Below are 21,257 nucleotides of genomic sequence, written 5' to 3' on the forward strand. Positions count from 1 at the left end.
ACAAATATTACAGGGAAGTGTGTGTGTGTATGAGCATGACTAACGAAAATTATAAATGACAAGCGAAGGTCACTTGAAGTCAAAAATATCCCAGTGGCCGGCAGTGACAGTGATAGCGGCAAAAACAAGAGCTACAAATATAACAACTACAACACAGAAAGTAAAACCAAAGCAAAACCAAAAAAATACACAAAACTAAAAATAAAAACAATAACAAAAATAATAATAATAATAACAAAAGCTAAGCACAAAAGTAAAGTGTTTACAACAAAAAGCAGTTTAAGGTCCACCGGGAGCGTAACGCGAGCACAGAAGGAGTGACGAGCGGCTGGGCAGCGTTTGTTTTACACACTTTACTCACACTCGCTTTAAGTGTGCTGTGCCTTTTAGCTGGAGTCGTTGATGAAGTTGTTGTTGCTGTTATGGTTTTTCAAACTTTTATTTTGTTTTGCTTATTTGTTGTTGTGAACTTTTGTTTATTTTTGTGCTTTGTTGGCAGTCACGTTGGGGATACGCTCGTCGTCTGTTGCTGGGTTAGTGACCACTTTGTGGGCAAAGCGCAGCGTCGGCAGCGGTGCGAGTGTGAGGTGAGGCTGGCGGCGACGTTGACAGATCTTTTGTTTGGCGAAAGGCACACAGATGCACACAAATGCAAACAACGGCAGATAACGAAATAAATATAGAAATATATATGAGTGCCCGTATGTTTGAATGTGTGTGTGTCGACGGCAAAAAGACATGGCACAATGAAATGCGCAAAACTTTAGTGAAATGCATGGACTGCTTACTGGCAGGCAATTGAGTTGAGTGCGGCCGCCAGCCAGCAGCTGCTGTTAGCGGCGGCCCAGTCAATTGCATGTGTCTCTATTGTGTAGACAGTTAGCACGCCTGTCAGTTGGTCGCTCGCTTTCGAGCACCGTCAACGCTGATGGGCATTGTTCGTGCTTTAAACATAGGCGGCCGGCCTGTTTCGTCTGCTCGGCCGCCATGCGCCATCCGCCGCTTGTCAGTCGTCCGTGTGTATGTGTCGCAAGCTTTGTTGTCATGTTTGCGCTGACTTTGGGTCGACAGGCGGCGCTGGTCACGATGGCTTGTCAATGTCAAAAGTTACAAGTGTAGTGTGCGTGTCGCGTACGTGTGCACGAAGGCAAATGTCAATGCCTTCAAATGCCCGGCGACGTTTTATGAAATTAGTTGTGATTTTTTGCCATCAAGCGGTTTGAACTTTTATTTATTTTGAATATATTATTGCAACAATATAAAAGCAGCCCATTAGTGAAATTTTGTAAGCCGTTAGTCGTTTCTAGAATTTTTGGAAATTAAGTACAAAAAGCAGAGTTGAAAAATCTGAAGCACGATTTCAGTAATATTATCATATTATTTGTTGCTTACTCTGGGTGGTAAGTCCTCTGATCTGACCAAACCACTTGCACATACATTTAAATATACCCAGAACAGCTAGAAAGAAGGGGCGGAGATTATATAAAGTATATATATATAAATAATTAGCTGGATGCGCTGAATCAATTTAAGCATATGCGTCAGTTTTACAGTTATCAACCTGAAATATTGTATGCATTCTTTACTTCCTAAGCATTTACTCCTATGTCGAAATCTTCCATATATAACCACTATATCAAATAGCTGTCATACAAACTGAACGATTAGAATCTAGTGCTTGTATGGAAAACTTTTTTGTTTGACAAGATATATTAACGAAAGTTAGCATGCATTATACGCTAAAAAGAAGCTATAATCCATTAATAAATTTTTCAGTTTGGATCATTACCGCTTATAGCTGCCATACAAGCTGATCGCACAAAACCAAGTCCCTGTGTGGAGAACTTCGTTGTTTGACAAGTTATCTTTACGAAACTTAGCACGCGTTATAACCTAAGGCAGAGCTATAATCTACCTTTAAATTTTTCAGTTTGGATCATTATCGCTTATAGCTGCCATACAAGCTGATCGCACAAAACCAAGTCCCTGTGTGGAGAACTTCGTTGTTTTGACAAAATATCTTCCCGACATTTGGCACAGACTATTTTCCAATGTAAGGCTACAAGCTCTGAAAAATATTATTCAAATCGGACCACTATAGCATATAGCTGTCATACAAACTGAATGATTCGGAGCAAACGAAATTAAGGTTTTTGCTTGTTTTCAGCTAATTTTTTCTTATTTTTAGCTAAATTTCGCTTAATACTTGTTGCTAAATGTTGAAAAATCTCCTATTAGACCTGCAAGCCTGCACTTGTGTAAGAATTCCACAAAAAGTTCCAAGTCAGCATCTACGAATTTTTAGTTGTATTGAAGTTTTGAACCATATGAGAGGTTTCCTCGGGGAGCAAATGGCCACCACAACTCCAAATAAGAAAGCTAAACCCTAGCAGTATCATTTTGTAGCTACTCCTTTACTCACCTTACTTAGCTCACCTCTACTCTTTTTTTTTACTTTACTAATCAGCCGTAACTGTAGTACCTACTCAGGCTTAATAATTGGCTCTCATAATGCGACAATAAATACGCAAGTAGAAATTGTGTTAAATACTATTAGAACACACAAAATATAGTGCATATACTATATATGCAAAATCTCGCACTACAGCATATTGACTAAGCGCAAAATTCTCAACAGGCCAAAGCAAATGGCAAAATAACGCAATCAGAGAATTGCAAAAACCTGGCGCCATAACAAAGATAAACAAATATCCATAGCATAAACACAAATATAATAGTGGCAGTGTTGCTTTTGTATTTATTTGTTTGGTTATAGGCATAAATACTTATAAATAAAATGACAAGCACAAACATACTGCTTAGTACGCAGGCCACGGGGCGTATACGTAACAAACATTTCGGTATGCATGTGGGAGTGTGTGTGTGCGGGAAATCTGCAAACTCCGAACGCCGAACGAGCTGGCTGATTGTCTGCCAAGCAACCGCTTGCTGTTGTTGTTGTTGTTATGCTTGTTGTTAGGCCTTAAGTGTGTTTCGCTTATCTGGCACACTTTCATCTTATTAGGCACCTTATCGATTTTCATATCCTTGCGGCAATGCTGCACGCGTTTGGGTATTAAATTGAATAAATTCTCATGGAAAAACCAACAGCACCGTATAGTCGTAAAATAAAATAGCATAAAATATGGGCATGTGTGTGTGTGTGTGCATTGGTGTATAGCATATACGTTTATACATATATATGCATACGAAGGCTGGTAGAAATTGATGCAGAGCAGAGCAGTTAAGTAGCACGCCGTTAGGAAAAGCAATAAGAAAATGCTAAGCAGATGAAATATGGCAAATGAAGTAGGCTGTGTGGAGCAAACGAGCAGAGGCTGCAGTGGCGGCGCGTAGCAAAGTTAATATACACACAAATAAACGAGAAATAAACGAAAGTAAGCAAGCAAGGACGACAGAAATAAGAATATATAAATAAGAGCATGGCAGCTAAACAGTTTTGTACATATTTAACGGAGCAAATGGGGAACCCACTTGCCAGCAATACAACAGCTGCAACAGCAGGCGCTAGCGAGCAGCAACGATGAGTCGATGAGTGTATAGCTGAAACAACTTCGTATAGCTGAAGCGCCACTTGAGCATCGTCTTGAGCGTAGTAAATGTCTTGAGTGTGTGCGCGGCGCGGACGAAATGAGTCACAACAGAGTGACAGCAAGTAGACACCTAACAACAATCGCAACAATTGCGGCATGGCAGAAGGCAATAGGCATGACATGACACTATTGCAGCGCGACAGCGACGTTGAAGCGACAGCATCGATTGCTAGATAAGTGGAAAGTTAGGCGCTGACTGCGATTTTATGCCTGCCGTATCTGTTTTCTTTTTTGTACGTTATAAAAAAATTGCTTGCAAAAAGACGGGAGTGCGAAAAAAAGAGTTTAAACTGTAGTCTGCTGTTGTAAGAGATGCTAGTATGATTCAGTTTTTTTGAGGTAAAATTACTTTAAATTATATAGTTAATATATATGATAAAAGGGATCGAGAGTTAGTGCTTTAATATATCTGCTGATCCATAGTGTTAATATTACCTGGAAAATGAGAAAACATCAGAGCTCATTAAATGCATTTTAGGTGAGCTATTGGTTCTTTTGTGGCAACTAAAGCTTCTGGGGAGAATAATTTGTTGCTACAAGAAATGAACAAGTCTTCTAGTTTCTATTACTGATCTATAAGTGTCTTCAATTATATAACAATAATAAGAGCCTACGGCCTCTGCAGATTATTAGGAGATGTTTAAAGAACAATTTGGTAGGTTGGTTAACTGAAAAAGACCAGCCCATAAGCGCCAGACGGCAGACGACCTTATTTATACCATTTTAGACCCACTGTACTCCAAGGTGGTATGCAAATTAAGCCTTATCCAGCAAATCAGTAAATTTGGTAAAATAAAACTGATTTTTTTCACACCGGTGACACAATATCTCTTAAGTTGGAGCACTGACAGCCGTGGCATATAACCCGTCTCATGCGGCTGAAGGCTGGGCATTCGCTCATATAATGTTTCAGTATCTCATCATGCTTTACGCATGCTGTGTATTCCGCCGAGTCCACTTTTCCTATTTTCTGAAGTTGGCAACTTAAGGTGCCCTATCCACCATCAACACTAACCCAAGGTAAAGCTTTTTGGTCTATCCATCATCAACACTAACCCAAAGTAACTTTTTGGCATGAACTGTGTCGCTAGTGTTCCAAGGCGTGAGCTATTTTCTTCTAGAGTTCCTTACTGCAAGAAACCCTTGAAGGTGGTAATTATTATGAGGAAGCTGCCCCCGAGCGGGCCAACTCGCCCGCCTTTTCCTTTTCTTCTATCCCTATACGATCGGGTACCCAGTTGATGGGTTACCTAGTGATAGTCTAGTTATTGCCTATTTCTATAACCTAACGCAACTGACGCAATAAAACTTAGTGTTGGCGAGAGATGAAGCCTGCCCCTGTTCTTACCACCCTTTGATACATCAGTGAATATGTTGCATCGCTGGAATGTCGATCAGCAAACCTTTGGTCTATGTTTTTCTGTTGGTGGATCAAAAGTTTGTGCTTACTTCAACATTAGAGTCCCCCTTTCTCGGTCGCATTAGCAATTGAAGTACAATTTACTCTTGGTATAAAATTGAGCTCCAAAGAAAAAAATCTGATGAGTTATACACGCTGAGCAGAGAAAAATAAAGAGGTGATATCATGCAACATAGATTTTGCAATGTTTTCCTTAGCTTTTTATGTTAATCGTCAGGCTCATTTAGTAAAGTTTGAATCTTGTATGCTCTAGACATCTTCAAAAAACTTTCGCCTTGAGACTTCCTTGAAACTCATGTCGTAAAATTTTAACATTGTTTGTTTTAGACATCTTCAAACATTTTTCTTCGTTTTAAATTTTAGCAAAACTCTCCCCACTTCCTGAACAAAAATTCCAATTTAAGTATTTACTTATAAAATACTACAAAAATGCTACCTTCATTTCATTTTTTTTCATATGTATGTAGCAACTCCTTTAAATATTTACAGTCTCTTACTTATGTAATACAATTTTTACACACATATCCTCGCTTTATCCTTAATACAATCCACTTTATTTGCTTATGTCTACGCCACTTGCTCCCAGCGGCGACTGCCAGCTACTTAGAGCCCTTTATTTGTTTCAAATTATTATTTTTACTTTCCACACGACTGCTCACATCAGCGCGGCTGTCATGCACAAGTAAGCATGCGCACATAAACACAGGCACTTGCTGGAGCTGCTTCCACAAAAATCGCGCTGCCAGACGTTGGCGCAACCTTTACAAATCGTTGAGACGATAAGCGCATATTCAGCTGAAAATTGTTACATACTCGAAAAGTGGGATAAAAACAGTTGCTTGGGACATTTGGGAGAGGTTTTCAATATATCGTCGCTTAAAATGCAAAACAGCGTATCATTAAAACATCGAAATTGAGTTTTTTATTTATTATGATTCACTATATCATATCACATACATATATGCAGCAAAAAATTTTCAGCTGCCCGTGGTTAAATATAACCACTATATAACCTATATGTATGTATTTTGTAACCGAGACTCAAATTTTGTTTTGAGTTTTTTATTGCTTACGATTCACTACATCATATTATACATATGTAGCATAAAATGTTTAGCTTCCGCTGTTAGGTATAACCAATATATAACCAATATATACGTTTTATAACCTATATACATATACCCGTTTAATAACCAAAACTCAAATTTTGTTTCATTATGAGTAGTTTCTATTATATCGTTTTTCCTTCGCCTATAAATTTATGAAAAGTGATGTTACATTATTTTATAGTATAGGTGACGATATGTATATTTATGTACATATGTACAATATGTTTGGTTTTCTGAGGCTTAAAAATTTTCAAAACTATATTTCTGATTCTATAGCTTAGAATTTTGAATTAAGTACTTGACTTTACTAAACTCCAGAAGTAAAAAAGCTCAATTCGTGTATCCGTTTTTTTACCGTCTTAAAATCTTAAATCTTAAATCCCCGCTCTTTATAGCAAACTCAGACAAAAACGTTTTTCGATATTCCTCTTTCTTATATATATATATATATATATGCATATGGATTCTCCTTTCTCATATAAATATGTATATACATATGTACATATGCATTCTTGCGTTCAAAGTTCAATTCTGCAATTTTCTCAAGGTCATTTGTCATATATCACTATACCACAAAGGTAGACAGATAAGAAGAAGGCAATATGTAACGGCGTATATGTGTGCGTGCACGCTTGAGCTTTTCTACTAGCTGTGGTCAACTCGAAGGCACAAGGCTGTCTACCTGTGTGCTTAAAGTTAGCGAAATAGCAGAAGAAAACGATTTTTATACAAAAAAATTAAAAAAATAGCAAGAAGACAAGCAAAAGTGAGGCAAGCGCATAGCTACACTTGTACAATGACCCTTAAAACGGCCAATGCACCTTCGAAAAATTGATCAAATTGCTTGAGCACAGGTGTGCGCGCCGCTGGTCAGCCAAAGGCGTTCGTTGCTCAATGGTGGCCAACTGCGAACTTTGACGGCGATAAAGAAAAGCGTCTGTGCTTAAATAACAAGCATTTATATGTAAGTTGTATTTGTAACTTATATTTGTTCAGGCATTTATTTGGCGCGTACTTATAACAGCACCCAAGCATATAAATGCCTATATTTGTTAGTATATAATGCTCAACCACGCGCTGGCAGGCTTTGTAGGCGCAGTCAGGTGTTGTGGCTGGTGCTTTTTATAAAGAAAATAAAACAACATTGTTTGTATATAAAAGCTTACCACCGGCTGGTCAGTTTCTGCACACATATACTTCCACACCACGCTTTTATTTCATTTTTTTGCTTTGCCGCCACAAAATCGAATTGCCAATTTTCGCACAAACAAGCGCGCTCTATTGTTGTTTGCTACTTTATAACTTGTTGTTTGTTATTTTTATTATTACTATATATATGCATGTTATGTGTATTCAATATTTATTTGTAGCGCTTATTTTATTATAAGCAATGTTGAGTGCTGTTATTGTTTTCATACGTGCTGGCTGCGCAATAACAATGCTCTCTGGTGGCACGACAGCCGGTAGGTAACAGTTGGCAGCGCCAATATCACGATTTACTCTTCAACACCTTGCACACAGCACACACACACAAAAAAAACAACAACATGCATATACACACACATGGACACTTATGTGTTGCTCATATAGCGAGGCATTCATTGCATTGTAGTTACATTCCATTATCAATATTGCATGCAATGTGTTACCGCAAATTTTGTATTTGTACACTGAAATTTGTGTTTACAAGCGCCGTGTGTGTGTGTGTATGGCGTGTGCTGAGGTGGTGCAGAAAATAAAAAATATCTTTAACAAGCAAAATTGTTTCACTAAAGCTTTATAACACAATAAAAAAGTTTCCATACAAGAACTTATTTTTGAATAGTCAGTTTGCATGACAGCTACATATATGAGGAGTTGTCCGATCTGAAATATTTTTTTGGAGATTATAGCATTCTGTTTGCTTACAAAAAATTCAAAATTTTGTAAAGATATCTTCAGAAATAAAAAAGTTTCCTGTATAAAAACTTATTTTTGATAGAACAATTTCTATGACAGCTACATATATGCTATAGTTGTCCGATTTAAAATATTTTTTGGAGATTATAGCATTCTTTTTGCTGACAACATATTCCAAATTTTGTGAAGATAACTCAACAAATTAAAAAGTTTTCCGTACAAGAACTTATTTTTGAACAGTCAGTTTGTACGGCAGCTAATATATGCTATAGTTGTCCGATATGAAATATTTTTTGAAGAGTATAGCATTCTTTATTTTAACAATCCACTCCAAATTTTGTGAAGATATTTCTACAAATAAAAAAGTTTTCCATACAAGAACACATTTTTGAACAGTCGGTTTGTATGGCAGCTATATGATAGCGTAGTTCGATCTGAAATATTTTTTTGGAGATTATAGTATTCTATTTGGCAATAATTCACTCCAAACTTTGTGAAGATATCTCCACAAATAAAAAAGTTTTTCATACAAAAACTTTTTTTGATCGTTCAATTTGTATGGCAGCTATACGCAAGAATGCTTCGATCCGAACGATTTTCTTAGAAATTATAGCGCTGCCTTGTGTTTTAATATTTCCTAAATTTCGTGCAGATATCTGATCACATAAAAAATATTTGAATGTAAGGACTTGATTTTGAACGCCCAATTTGTATGACAGCTATATGATTCTGTGGTTGACTATTGACATATTCCAACATATAAGAAGCCTCTTAGTTATAAAGGAACGTTTGCAAAATTTCAAATCGATATCTCCAAACGGACGGACTTGTTTGCGAATACATAAACAGACGGGCAGGCATACCCAAGTAAATAATTTTATGTGTGAATAGACTAAGCTCATCACTATGATCACTCTGATCTTTTATATTTATACTTTAAAGGGTATCCGACGCTTTCCTCTGGGATTTACAAACTTCGCCGCAACTTAATATACCCACTTCAGCTTAAAAAATTTAAAAAAAAAAATAATAATTACAAAAAATTTGGCTCACCAAGCCAATTTTCCCTTGATTTGTTGCTGCTTTTACATAGTTTTCAATATCAAAATTTGATGCACACAGTCACTTACTTACATAAAAAAAAATATTGCTAAAAATAAATAAAAAATCAAAACAATAGCAAAAATCCGCACACCAACAACTGTGATAATCGATTTGCGCACATGGCGTATACGTAACATTTTGCTGCTGGCATGTATGGCGTTAGCTGTTGCTTTCGCTGTCTGTTTTTTATTGATTTGCTACAACCTTTTTCGCATTACCACTTGAATTACTTATGTGCATGTGCAGACATACATATACGTCCATACACCTACATATGTATACATGCAAACACAAACATATCATAGTTATATATACATATGTTGCTTTATAATAGCTTCAACTTTTGTTCTGTGCCTGTGCCACGAAATTGCTTTTTGCTATCAATATGTTAGCGCATCGCTTTTTTTGTTGCATTCTGTTGTTATTTATCATTGCTTACACCATTCACATTATATTTTTGTTACTATTTCGCTTTAAAATCGTTCAACTATTGCTTTGCTGCTGCCTTCTCGTTACTTGTCCCTGCAGTTTGTTGCCACAAACGCTTGTTTTCGTCTGTCTTTTGTTTTTGCGGGTATATTTTTGTATGCCCTAGAGTATTGCGCACTCATTCAATTTGCACTACGATAACAATGAGCGCAAAAATATTTAGTTACATATGCATAAATACAAAATATAAATATATAAATCGTTTTTGAGTGCGCTTATAGCATTGATAGTGAAAATAAGTCTTGAAAAAAAACGCAAAGCCTTTAAATATATGTTAGCTTATAGAGCAAATGCCATTTTTGATTTCTGAGCGAATAGTTGCTGCTCTTTTCACGTAGTTCGCATGGCATTCTTCTCTTTTTTATACAAAAATTTCAAAATATAGCGAGTTTCTTCATTATTTTCACTCATTTTTGAACAGCTGTAACTGTAACCCGAATTTTTTTTTTTTTTGTTTAATGAAACTTAAAATATCACCTTTCCAACACTATATGGTATGACACAATGTGATTCGTAGCACTGGATATATACGACTGCAACGACATCTATTGACAAAATACGAGAGGACTTTTTCGACTACCAAATATTACCACGAAATTCATCATATTTAAAAAAAATTATATGCTGGTTTTCACCGCATATTCAATACTAATAAATTTCCCATTAAAACTCTATATATTTCCTCGAACTGCTGGTCACATGTGACACGTTGAAGCTAATAATTATTTCAGCAATTCATAGCTGCCATGTGGAGGACAGCTCGAATTTCAAAGTAACTCTAACAAGTATATACATACATATATGAAATACAGACATATTTATATATATTACACACACATTTAAATATAATATTATATATAAACACCTAAATTCGCTGACCTTATCGTTTTAGCACCAACAATCAAAGCATTGAAGTATGCCATCGTTCCAGCTACAATATAAAGCTTTAAGCGCTTTTATCATTTGCTGTTGTTGTTTGACGCTGATTGTGGCGATTTATTGCACAATTTATTTCATAATCGTATTTATTGGCGCTGCCTGGCGGGTAATGACATTTCAAATTTAATTTTGTGTGATAAATGTATAATGCCAACGCATTTCAATATATATTTTCATTATAGCCGAGCTCGTTTGCGTGTATATTTATGTGTGCACGTAACGTATAAAAACATAAAATTGCATTATTGCATGAAATTTATGAAATTCACCGAATTGTGCATTAAAATTGTAAAATTGTGCTGCGTTGGTTCATAATTTGTCAGCTGCGCTCAAAATATACAAGTAATTGAAATTCGCGAATTTATTGTTTTTTATATTGTACGCTGTTGCTTGACGTATATTAACTTTCTGTGATGCTATGAAGGAAAATTTTCAGATATAATACTTTTTCTCCTGCAAAAATATGAGGTTAGTTCCAGATTAGATCCAGAGATCGCACTTGGAGTACTATAAGCAGTCCTTTGTGAAGCCATAAATGTAGAAACCTCTGTATCAAACTTATGAGTCAACAGAGCGCCTTGTGAATAATAAAAACTTACTCAGGCGTTTAATTTCTAAATCTTAGGCGAAGTTGTTCAAAATTATTCATAGAATTTACCGTCATACAACATTTTTTAGTAAAAAATCGACCTGCACTAATGTATATACAGACTGAAAAGTATTATAAATGTATTATAAACTGACAAACGAGTTTTTATGATTAAAAAAATTCGCCTTAAAAATCGCTGGCTCGACTCCATACACTCTTAGGCGAAGTTCAAAATGACTCATAGAAAATTTCCGAAAAATTTATCAAAAAAGTCGGCCAGCACTGATGTGCATACAGACGGAAATATATTATAAACAAAAGTAAAATTTATGTGTATATTTCATATAATTTGCTTACAAACTCACCTTATTTAAACATGCCTTGGCTATATTACTCCACGCGCTTTTTTATAAAAACACTACACTATGGCACCTAATATCAGACACACGCGACATAAACCAACCGAGAACCGCATGAAGTACCAACACACTTGGTACATTCATAAATACTCGCATATACACACCCACGAACAAGCCCGAAAACGCACTTAAGGAATTTTGAACAATATAGACACAACACATTACGACTTTCACGACACTATTTTTTTGCATTTATTGACGATTTTAACTTTAAATTAGATAGAAAACACAATTTCACACTTTAAACAAGTACTTTTCACTAATTTTAACAAATGTTCGCAACATCAGCCAAGAATTACGTGTGTCCACTCACATTACCACTTGTAACTAAATATTTTTACTGTTACATTGCATTCCTCAATTGGAATAATTCAGTTGATTTCCCCTTAACTTCGCATTCCACGATTCTAGAAAATTCGAAACTCTTTTAAAATCTATCACAACTCTTGCTTAACTATTATTATATGCATAATATGCTGAAGGTCAACTGCGAACATTAAAAAATTTGCAACAACAAACAATGCAAACAAGCATAGCGCCACTCATTACCATTTCTCAATGTTGAGATGAGCACGCAGCTAATACTCCTACTGAGCACACAGCTTAGTCACGTATGAGTGTGAGCATGCGGGCGCTCTGCGCAACATTGATATGCAGGTGTAACACTGTTCGAAGTAAGAGCGCATCAGCTGATGAAGAGAAAATAATGTGAGCTGAGCTGAAAGCGAAAATGAACTTATGTACAGACGTGTATGTATTTTCTCAGTAATATTTTATTGAACCTTTTTTTCTTAAAAAATTTATACATATTGTGAGTATTAAAAAAATTGAAAATCTGGTCATCAAATACGCACTAACTTTTTTGTACTGCAAATTTTGTTGCATTGGGTCTTAAACAGCCTGTTCGAAAAAATAAGAACAAAGCATGAAAAATTATAAGAACACACGTTTGTTGTTTTGAAATGCATACAAATGGCTTTACATTTAATATGAAGTTGCTCCCCCACGATTTTTTATTACTTCGGCACATCTGGACTGCATGGAGTCTACAAGGGTGCGGCATCTAGAGGTATATTTTCCCAAGTATTCTTTGCTGCTCTCCATAATTCTTCCAAATTTTGTGGCTTAGCATCCCTTATTCCCTTTTTTACATCCATCCATAAGTGTTCGATTGGGTTAAGGTCCGGCGACTGCGCCGGCCAATCCATTAATTTCACATTTTTGCTGCGAAACCATTCCTTAGCCCTTTTTGAGGTATGCTTTGGGTCATTATCTTGCTGATAGACCCAACGCAGTGGCATATCCTCTTCTGCATAAGGTAAAACCACGTCATCAAAATATTATTAACAAAAACTGCGTCCATAATGCCGGTGATCTTTATTAGAGGCCCTACACCATTCCACGAAAAACAACCCCACAACATCAACTTGAGACCTCCATGTTTTATAGTTTTCGTTGTGTATTTTGAATTAAATTGCTGTTTAGGAGGACGTCTAACGTACTGTTTTTCTTTACCAGAGTCGAATTGCACAACCTTTGTCTCATCGGTCCATAAAATATTACGCCAAATTGTTTTAGGTTCATTAATAAACCGTTTTGCAAATTCGAGTCTCCGTTTCAAATGTACACTTTTCAGTAAAGGTACTTTTCTAGGACTTCGCGCTTTCAGATTAACGGCGATCAACCGTTTTCTTATTGTGCAAGTCGCTATTGACAATTCTAGTTCATCTTTTATCTGTTTGGAAGTTATAAACGGGCGCCTTTTAACAATTCTTTTGATGAGCTCATCTTGCCTATGGGGAGTGTTTTTGCGTCTTCCTCTCATGTTGCATGTGTTATAGCTCAATACAGTATTTTTCCTCCCGTAGGACTCCATCCTTCAAGCTATTAATTTAAATTTTTTTTAACTCTCAGCCATTTCCGAGACGACAGTACACTGATTTTTGCCCAAGATTACAGCAGAACCTAAATAAATTAAGCTGTCAATGTTTAGCCACGAATTATGCTTCCGTAAACTTTCCAGGAAGAGGAGGAATCGTCTTCTCGTCATTAGTAATTTGATAATTGGTTAATTGTAGAAAGTATGTACACATGAAAGTAATTATTGAATCGCCATGAAAGTGTATAATTTCGCCAATATTCATGTAAATTGATACTAACTACCTTCTAAGAACAAAATTGCAGCTTATCTCGAAGGCTGGGCTATTCCGAGCATACTTTTTGACCAGTTGAAAGAACAAACAAAAATAAAACAAATAAGTAAAGAAAAAAAAGCAGTAACAGAAAATCAATAACAGATTTCTGAGCAGTAACAGTAACAGATTTCTTTTAGGGAAACCAAAAATATTTGTACCTTAATCGGTTGAGATTTCTTGTCTTAAAATTGCATGAAAATGAGAATATCTCTTACAATGATGAAAAATTATGTTTTAACTAGATAATCAAATAAATAAATAAATTGGCCCACCCTATTTAAACAAGATTTATAGGTTATGTGCTAAGCACAATGCAAGAAATTCCCACAAAAGAGCTAAAGTTATGTAAAATCACTTTTTATAAGTTTACAGGCGAAGCAAAAACGATATAATAGAAACCACTCATAATGAAAAAAATTTTAGTTTTGGTTATAAAATGGTTATATATTGCTTATATATTGGTTATGAAATAATTATAAAATGGTTATAAAATGGTTATATATTGGTTATATATAGGTTATATCTGACAGCGGAAGCTGAAAATTTTATAGTGAGTCCTAAGCAACAAAAAACTCAATTTCGATGTTTTTGATGATACGTTGTATGTATGTAGGTGACGATATATAAAAGTATAATTTTTATATTTTTTTACTACCCAATTTAATTTTGACTGAAAAAAATTCACCAGCGCTTACAATACTGATACGTTTTCTATGTAGTATATGTCTACACATATACATATGTATATACTTTCATATTAATATATACAAATACAGCACGAAAGCGATGACGACAACAAATTGGAATTCCCCACTGAATTTGTACACGCCATGCGTCCATAATAATTATACTTCAGATTATGGCATTTACGCACACATATACACACATACATATAAGCATTGAAATACACATATTATACAATAAATTCCTATGTACGTCATAATCCATGCACGGCCAACACCGTCTGGTCGGCGTCTGAGCGCAATAACGTAACACGCACGCACACAGGCAAAGAAACAACTAAATGCGTGAAACAATGCCGCTGCAATGCAATCACAGTAAGGAAGATGCGTAGGCGTTATTGCTTATATGCAAGTGAAACAGCGCGCATAAACGTAATTGCAAGAAGATACGGTAACAGTAACATGCACATATGAATAACAAATACATATGCACATTCTCCTCTCCACATGTCGTCACATCACTTTGCTTGGCCACCCAGTCTTCCACCATGCAAAATTCACCTCACTACGCATATAAATGACCATTTCCATGACTATGCGCCTACAAGTATGCAGCAAATATATTGCATTCCCTGCGTTGACGCTTTTGTATGCTGCAGTGTATTGGCTGTTTGGCGTCAGCGCAACAACACAGAAATATTTCGTACAACGGCATACCAGTACATACACACACATACATACAAGTGTACATACATGTAAGTATACTTATATGTATGTACTTACACATACCTGTAAGCATACATTCATACTCGTAAGCACAAACCTTATTGTACAGTTATGTATGTGCGTATGTGTTGGCTTCGTTTGCATACATTTTGAATTTCTTCTGCATGCATTCAACAATCAGCAGCATATTTGCATATACATACGCGCACACACACATATGCAGCCGCTTGTTGGCGTAAAATCATAATCTCTTGGAATTCTCCAGGCCGCGAATTGCATTGTAAATACCACAAATGGCATATTTTCGCGGCGACGGTGCCGAGATTGCCGATGTATGCACGTTATGCCGGATTGAGAAATATTTTTCGGTGCGATACAGTTATGCGGGGGAATATAAGAAAAAAAATATATACAAGGTGCTTTCCAAAGTAAACTGGGCTTTTTCAATCTAGCGCCCTCTGCTGGCACCATCTATATGTCGACTAGTGCGTTAGAATCTGCTAACTTTATCGATTGTCCAGTGAGAATTTCATAACATTTCATTAATTGGCAGTGCGATTTTAGTGTCAGTATATTTCTATTAACGGTGCGAAAAAGAGCTTCGAACAAAGAGCCAACATTAAATTTTGTTTTAAAATTGGAAAAACTTTTACCGAAACGTTTCAATTGATGAAACAAGTTTATGGCGATGATTGCCTATTCCATAGCAAAGTGCACGAGTGGTTTCAACATTATCAAAGTGGTCGTGAGAACATAAATGACGATCAACATGTGGGCCAATCAAAATCCGTGATCACTGGAAATTTTATCGAAACTATGCGTGAATTCATCAGCCGAAATCATCATTGAAATTCATGGAAATGGAATTGAACATCTCCAAAACATCGATTTATAGCATTTCGATCGAACATTTGGGCTTACGATAGTTGTGTGCACGGTGCACAAATTGACTGACGACCAAAAATTACTCGGAATCCATCATTCGACAGACATCATTAAAGAGGTTTATTTGACCAAAAATCACATTTTAACCATTAACCACACCCTGTATTCACCAGATATGGCACCTTGCGACTTCTTTTTTTTCGGAAAAGTGCATTTGCCCATAAAAAGAAAGCGTTATGCAGACGTAGAGGCCGTTCAAAAGGCTTGCACTGGCATAATGGTGGCCATACCGACCAACGGGCTAAAACACTCGTGCGACATGCTTTTGGACCGTGTATTGAAGCAGAAGGAGACTTTTTTGAATAAAATAAATTGATTTTGACGAAAACACCATTTGTTCTGTTTTTTTTTTTTTTTGTAAAGTCGGGTTTACTTTGGAACGCACCTTGTAGTATGCGGTTTGCAAGTCATTGCTACTTTATTTTTATAACTTACAAAAGGCCGTAAGTAAACTATAAATATTTTAGGGTTAATAGCCTTCGATGGGTTCAAATTCTTGTTTAAGGTCCATGGTCCATAAGCCTATTCCAAATCACATTTGATTTGTATTTTAAGTATTTTAAAGATCTACCTTTGAAGGTAGTAACAGTAGTCAGTAACAGACGTTCGCGAAACGGAAATTGCTGTTATCGCCCAGAGAGGCGGAAATCATTATAATTGGTATATAGAATCTATATAGACTATAGAGCCAGACCTAAGCTCACTTAATTTAATTCCAAACTATAATTAACTTTGACTCAAAATTTTCTGCATTGACCGTAACAAATGGTAGTCCGATGGTGCAAGATTAGAGCTGTATGGTAGATGCATCAAAACTTGCTAACAAGCTCTCCCAGTTTTCTCCGAGTCATCAAAGATGTGTGTGGTCTAGCTTTGTCCTGATAAAAGACGAAACCTTTTCTGTCAGTTCTGGCGGTTTTTTTTGACTGCTTTCCTTAATCTCTTAATCTCATCAGTTGTTAACAATAAAATGTAGAATCAATCGTTCGACCAAGCTGGAGCAGCTCATAGTGGATGATTCCTTTCCAATCCCACCAAACACTCAATATAACCTTTCGAGGCGTCAATCTTGGCTTTGCGACAATTTGCTGAGCTTCACCACGCTTGTACCATGACCTTTTTTTCACATTACGAGTATATATATATATCTAGTTGCCGATATTTTCGGCCACTGAGGTCTGTCTACATATTCGATATCTGGTGCCTTGAAAGTTACGGTCGGTATATATAATAGAATTAAATCCGTTAACTTATATTTACATACATATCGTTAAATATTTTTCAGAAATTATAAAAATAATAATTTTTGAATTCTAATGGAGTTCAAATGCTGCAACATAGTAAATACTAGAACAAAGTTCCTGAGAACCAAACCAAACCAAACCAACTGCGCAGCTAACAAACCAGTATTTTGTGCACCCACAAAATCCAGCTTTTCAAACGCGTTAGAAAGCAGGTCAACAAACCATCCCAGAATAGCATTAAACTTACTCAACAAGCCGCAAATCTCATAAATTGCCTACTACAAACAACGTAGAATTCATTTCAGTTATAAATGCAAGTTACGCCCAAAAATATGCCAAACGAAATTAGCAGCCATGCAGCAACATTTCGGCAAAGGCGACGCCTAAAACGAATCATGTGAAATTAATCAAAAAAATATGCTTTAATTTAATTAAATTCTATACCACGCCTGGGCGTATGCAATAAATTATGAGCAACACACACACACATATACATATATACATACATACAAAGCAAACATAAAACACAAACGCTGAGAGGCGGTTTGCGCCACAGCAGCCACAAAGCGCTAACCAATACAAGCGCGCATTGCTAAATATATATGCATATTGATATATGTGTATATGTGTGCGTAGCCATAAATTTGCAATAGCAAATGATGCGCTTGAGTGCAACTAAAAATATGCAAAACTTCTAAATGGCACATTGCCGCGCGCTTTATGCAAGCATTGCTGGATTTATTTTATTGTAGTAACGTGTCTGTACGTATGTGTGCGTTTGTGCAACATTTATTCACTCATTCTCTAATTTACTCATGCATGCCGGCCACAATGCGCGCATATTTTATGAAGCTTACGTGGCAGCCTAAAAGCATGCTATATTTTAATGTACAAATACGCGCTGATAAAACGTTGCCGCTGCGTTGGCTTGCGCTGGCGAGTGTGTGTGTGTGCGGTGACTATGTCTGACATTTGGCTGCTGGCGTTGGTTGCGGTGCGAAGTGGTTTGCGCGCATTGCACACAAAAATGTATGGCAACTATGTGAAATAGATAATTTGCGCGCTGTAACTAAATTTTTGCAACATTTGTTGCATCATCAACTATTTAGTGGCACAGCATATTTTGGGGCGTGGGTGGATTGCAAGTGGCAGAGACTAATGCACAAATTGCCAGCGACTCGTTTTAATTTACTCGCGCCGTCACCGAAACCACACACACGCACACACATACACAACCACAATAATGTAACCTGGGCTCGTATAGGCGCCTCTTTCAATCGGTGTGTGCATCATTTCACTCACATTTGCCGTAGTCATTCATTTTGTTGCATTTATTTGAATTTGGCAAATAGTTTTGTAGTAAAAAAAAACAACAACAATAACGCAAATGTTGCAAACTTTGCGGTCGTGCCTAAGCAAAGTATATTTGCCGCTTACAATTCATTGTAATGGCGTTTTAGGCGCGTTGACTGCATTTATTGGTTTGCTTTGTAGGCGCGCTTTGTTACTGCCATTCATTATTGCCTACATTGGGGCGCTCGTACATGTATTTTTGCCTACATTTAGGCGCTCGTACATGAGTGCGCTGAACGCTGCTGCTAATGAACACCAAATATGCAATTAGCACAAAAGTTGAGTTATTTCGGCGCAAATATTTATTTGCCATTTTGACCTTACGTCGTCCACTTGCCGCTTGCTTGTGGCGCACGTAGCCAGCTCTGCATTACAGATGGCCTTGTATACGCCTACTGCTATGCAACAATTTTGCTTTCACATTTTGTTGGCGCTCATTTATTGTTATTGTTATTTCAGTTTCCTTTTTTTATGTTGATGAATTTTGCTGTGGCACGTAATGTGCAAATTAATAAGCGCCAACGAATGTATTTCATTACATATGCATGTATGTATTTGTAAACAATTAGAAGCACGTTCACTAATTCACATATAAATAATAACACATGCTTATGTAACGGTACGAGTACTTGTGGATATGCACGGCACCCTGTGGTGGCTTGCACAACTGTATTTATTAGCGCTTCCAGCGCTTGTTGGCCATAAACTTGCATAAGTAGGCGGGGTGCTTGCGGTAACTCGGTACTTTTTGCTCGCACACAAACGTTGCTTTTGCTTGTGCGTGTGTACGTGTTTGGGCGCTTACACCAAAATATGCATATTGGCCTGCTTGTAATAATTAGTTCGTTGCATATTGCTTACTCATTCGGTAACTAAATGCATATTTTGTATTTTTTTCCACCTGTGTGTATGAAATACTATGAAATTTGTGGATTTCGTTAATAGTCTATCAAATATAGTAATGAGTAAAATATTGGCAGTAATGCAAAGAAAATGAAAGCATAACTTTTTTAATGATTTTACGATAAATATTTTACTATATTAATATATGTATCAGGGAGTCATGTGTTCACGCAAGTGAGGTAAGTTCTCTGATTGCCATTCACTTGGGGTGCTCAGAAACGATTATTAATGGCTCAAGCAGCTCACGACTTCCGGTCTTAGGCCAAGAATCCCCGGACCAGCCAAAAAACATCAGTTTGAAGACGAGTTAAAGTGAGAAAGCGAACCATCCCTCCCTAGAGTTGTGCGCTAGACTTGGGACCCCCCGCGTAAAAAACGCCTCTGTTGAAAACTAATCAACAGCCTCTGGAGGAGAAACCCTCGTTTTGATGACGACCATAGCAGACGCATTAAGGATAAGGGCTTAAGGACACTCAACTTGAATGTCCGGTCCTTTAATTGGAAAGGAGCCGCTGCCCAGCTGGTTGATGTTCTCGTTAGAGTAAAGGCTGACATCACCACCATCCAAGAAATGCGATGTACGGAACGAGAACTGAGACAAGCAGGTGTTTGTAGCATAGTGGCCATATAAAGGAGCGCAAATTCGATGTAGGAATAGTGGTGGGAGAGTGACTCCGTTCATCCGTGTGGATGTACGTCTAGCCACAATCTGCATCAAGGAAAAATTCTTCAATATATCGCTGATTTTCGCCCACGCCTTGACAGCGGAAAAGGACGATATGACCAAAGATGACTTCTAGCGTTTGGAGCGCACCTAAGAGAGCTAACCCCGACACGATGTCAAGATCGTGCTAGGCGCCAGGTTGGGCAAAGAAGGTATTTTTAGCACAACAGTCAGTAAATAATGGTAAGTAAGTAAATCCTCAAATGGGTTGAGGCTGATCGACTTCGCCGGAGCCCGAAATATGGTTACCTGTAGTACTAGATGCCAGCATAGAAAAATTCATCAAGCCACCTGGCTGTTTTCGGATGGAAAAGTCACCAACTAGATCGATCATGTTATGATGGACGGAAGACACGTCTCCAGTGTTTTAGACGTGCGTACGCCCTGTGGTTCCAATATCGTCTCGGACCACCATCTTGTTGCAGCCAAGATACGCATGTCAACAAACATAAGGAAGGTTCGACGTCGAGAAGCTGCAATCACAACAGACAACCGAAGAATATTCTACTCGACTCGCACTCCTGCTCTCCGAAAGCACTCATCAGCATCTCGATATAAGAGAATTGTGAAATGGCATTTCGAGCTCCTTACGTACAGCTTTAAACAAAAACAGGAGTTTTCGGAAAAAGCAAAAGAACAGCTGATATGAGGTTACTCATTATTACCGTTCTGCTATATGGTGCAGAGGCACGGACGATGGCAACATCTGATGAGTCGACGCTACTAGTTTTTGCTAAAGACTTATGGTTCCTTACGCATTGGCAACGGCGAATATCGCAGTCGATGGAACGACCAGCTGTACGGGATATATGACATTGACATATGTATGTAGTTCAGCAATTCAAGAAACAGCGGCTACGCTGGCTTGGTCATGTCCTCCGAATGAATGAAAACACTACAGC

At 37.2% G+C, this 21,257-nt stretch overlaps 1 protein-coding gene across 6 annotated transcripts in view; it reads right to left on the bottom strand.

Annotated features, from left to right (window-relative positions):
- The window catches only part of LOC126763544 (CUGBP Elav-like family member 4), a 955,905-nt gene that overhangs the window by 926,966 nt on the left and 7,682 nt on the right, over positions 1-21,257 (bottom strand). Inside the window, exon 1 of one of the 6 annotated variants that reach the window (XM_050481133.1) lies at positions 11,529-11,810. The exons of the other annotated variants lie outside the window; for them this stretch is intronic. The gene's annotated coding sequence lies outside the window, so the exon portion shown is untranslated. Of the gene's footprint in view, positions 1-11,528; positions 11,811-21,257 lie in introns of those variants that run through there. 6 annotated transcript variants of the gene reach the window in all.

The sequence above is a fragment of the Bactrocera neohumeralis genome, chromosome 6, assembly GCF_024586455.1.
Source record: "Bactrocera neohumeralis isolate Rockhampton chromosome 6, APGP_CSIRO_Bneo_wtdbg2-racon-allhic-juicebox.fasta_v2, whole genome shotgun sequence".
NCBI classification, from domain to species: Eukaryota; Metazoa; Arthropoda; class Insecta; order Diptera; family Tephritidae; genus Bactrocera; species Bactrocera neohumeralis.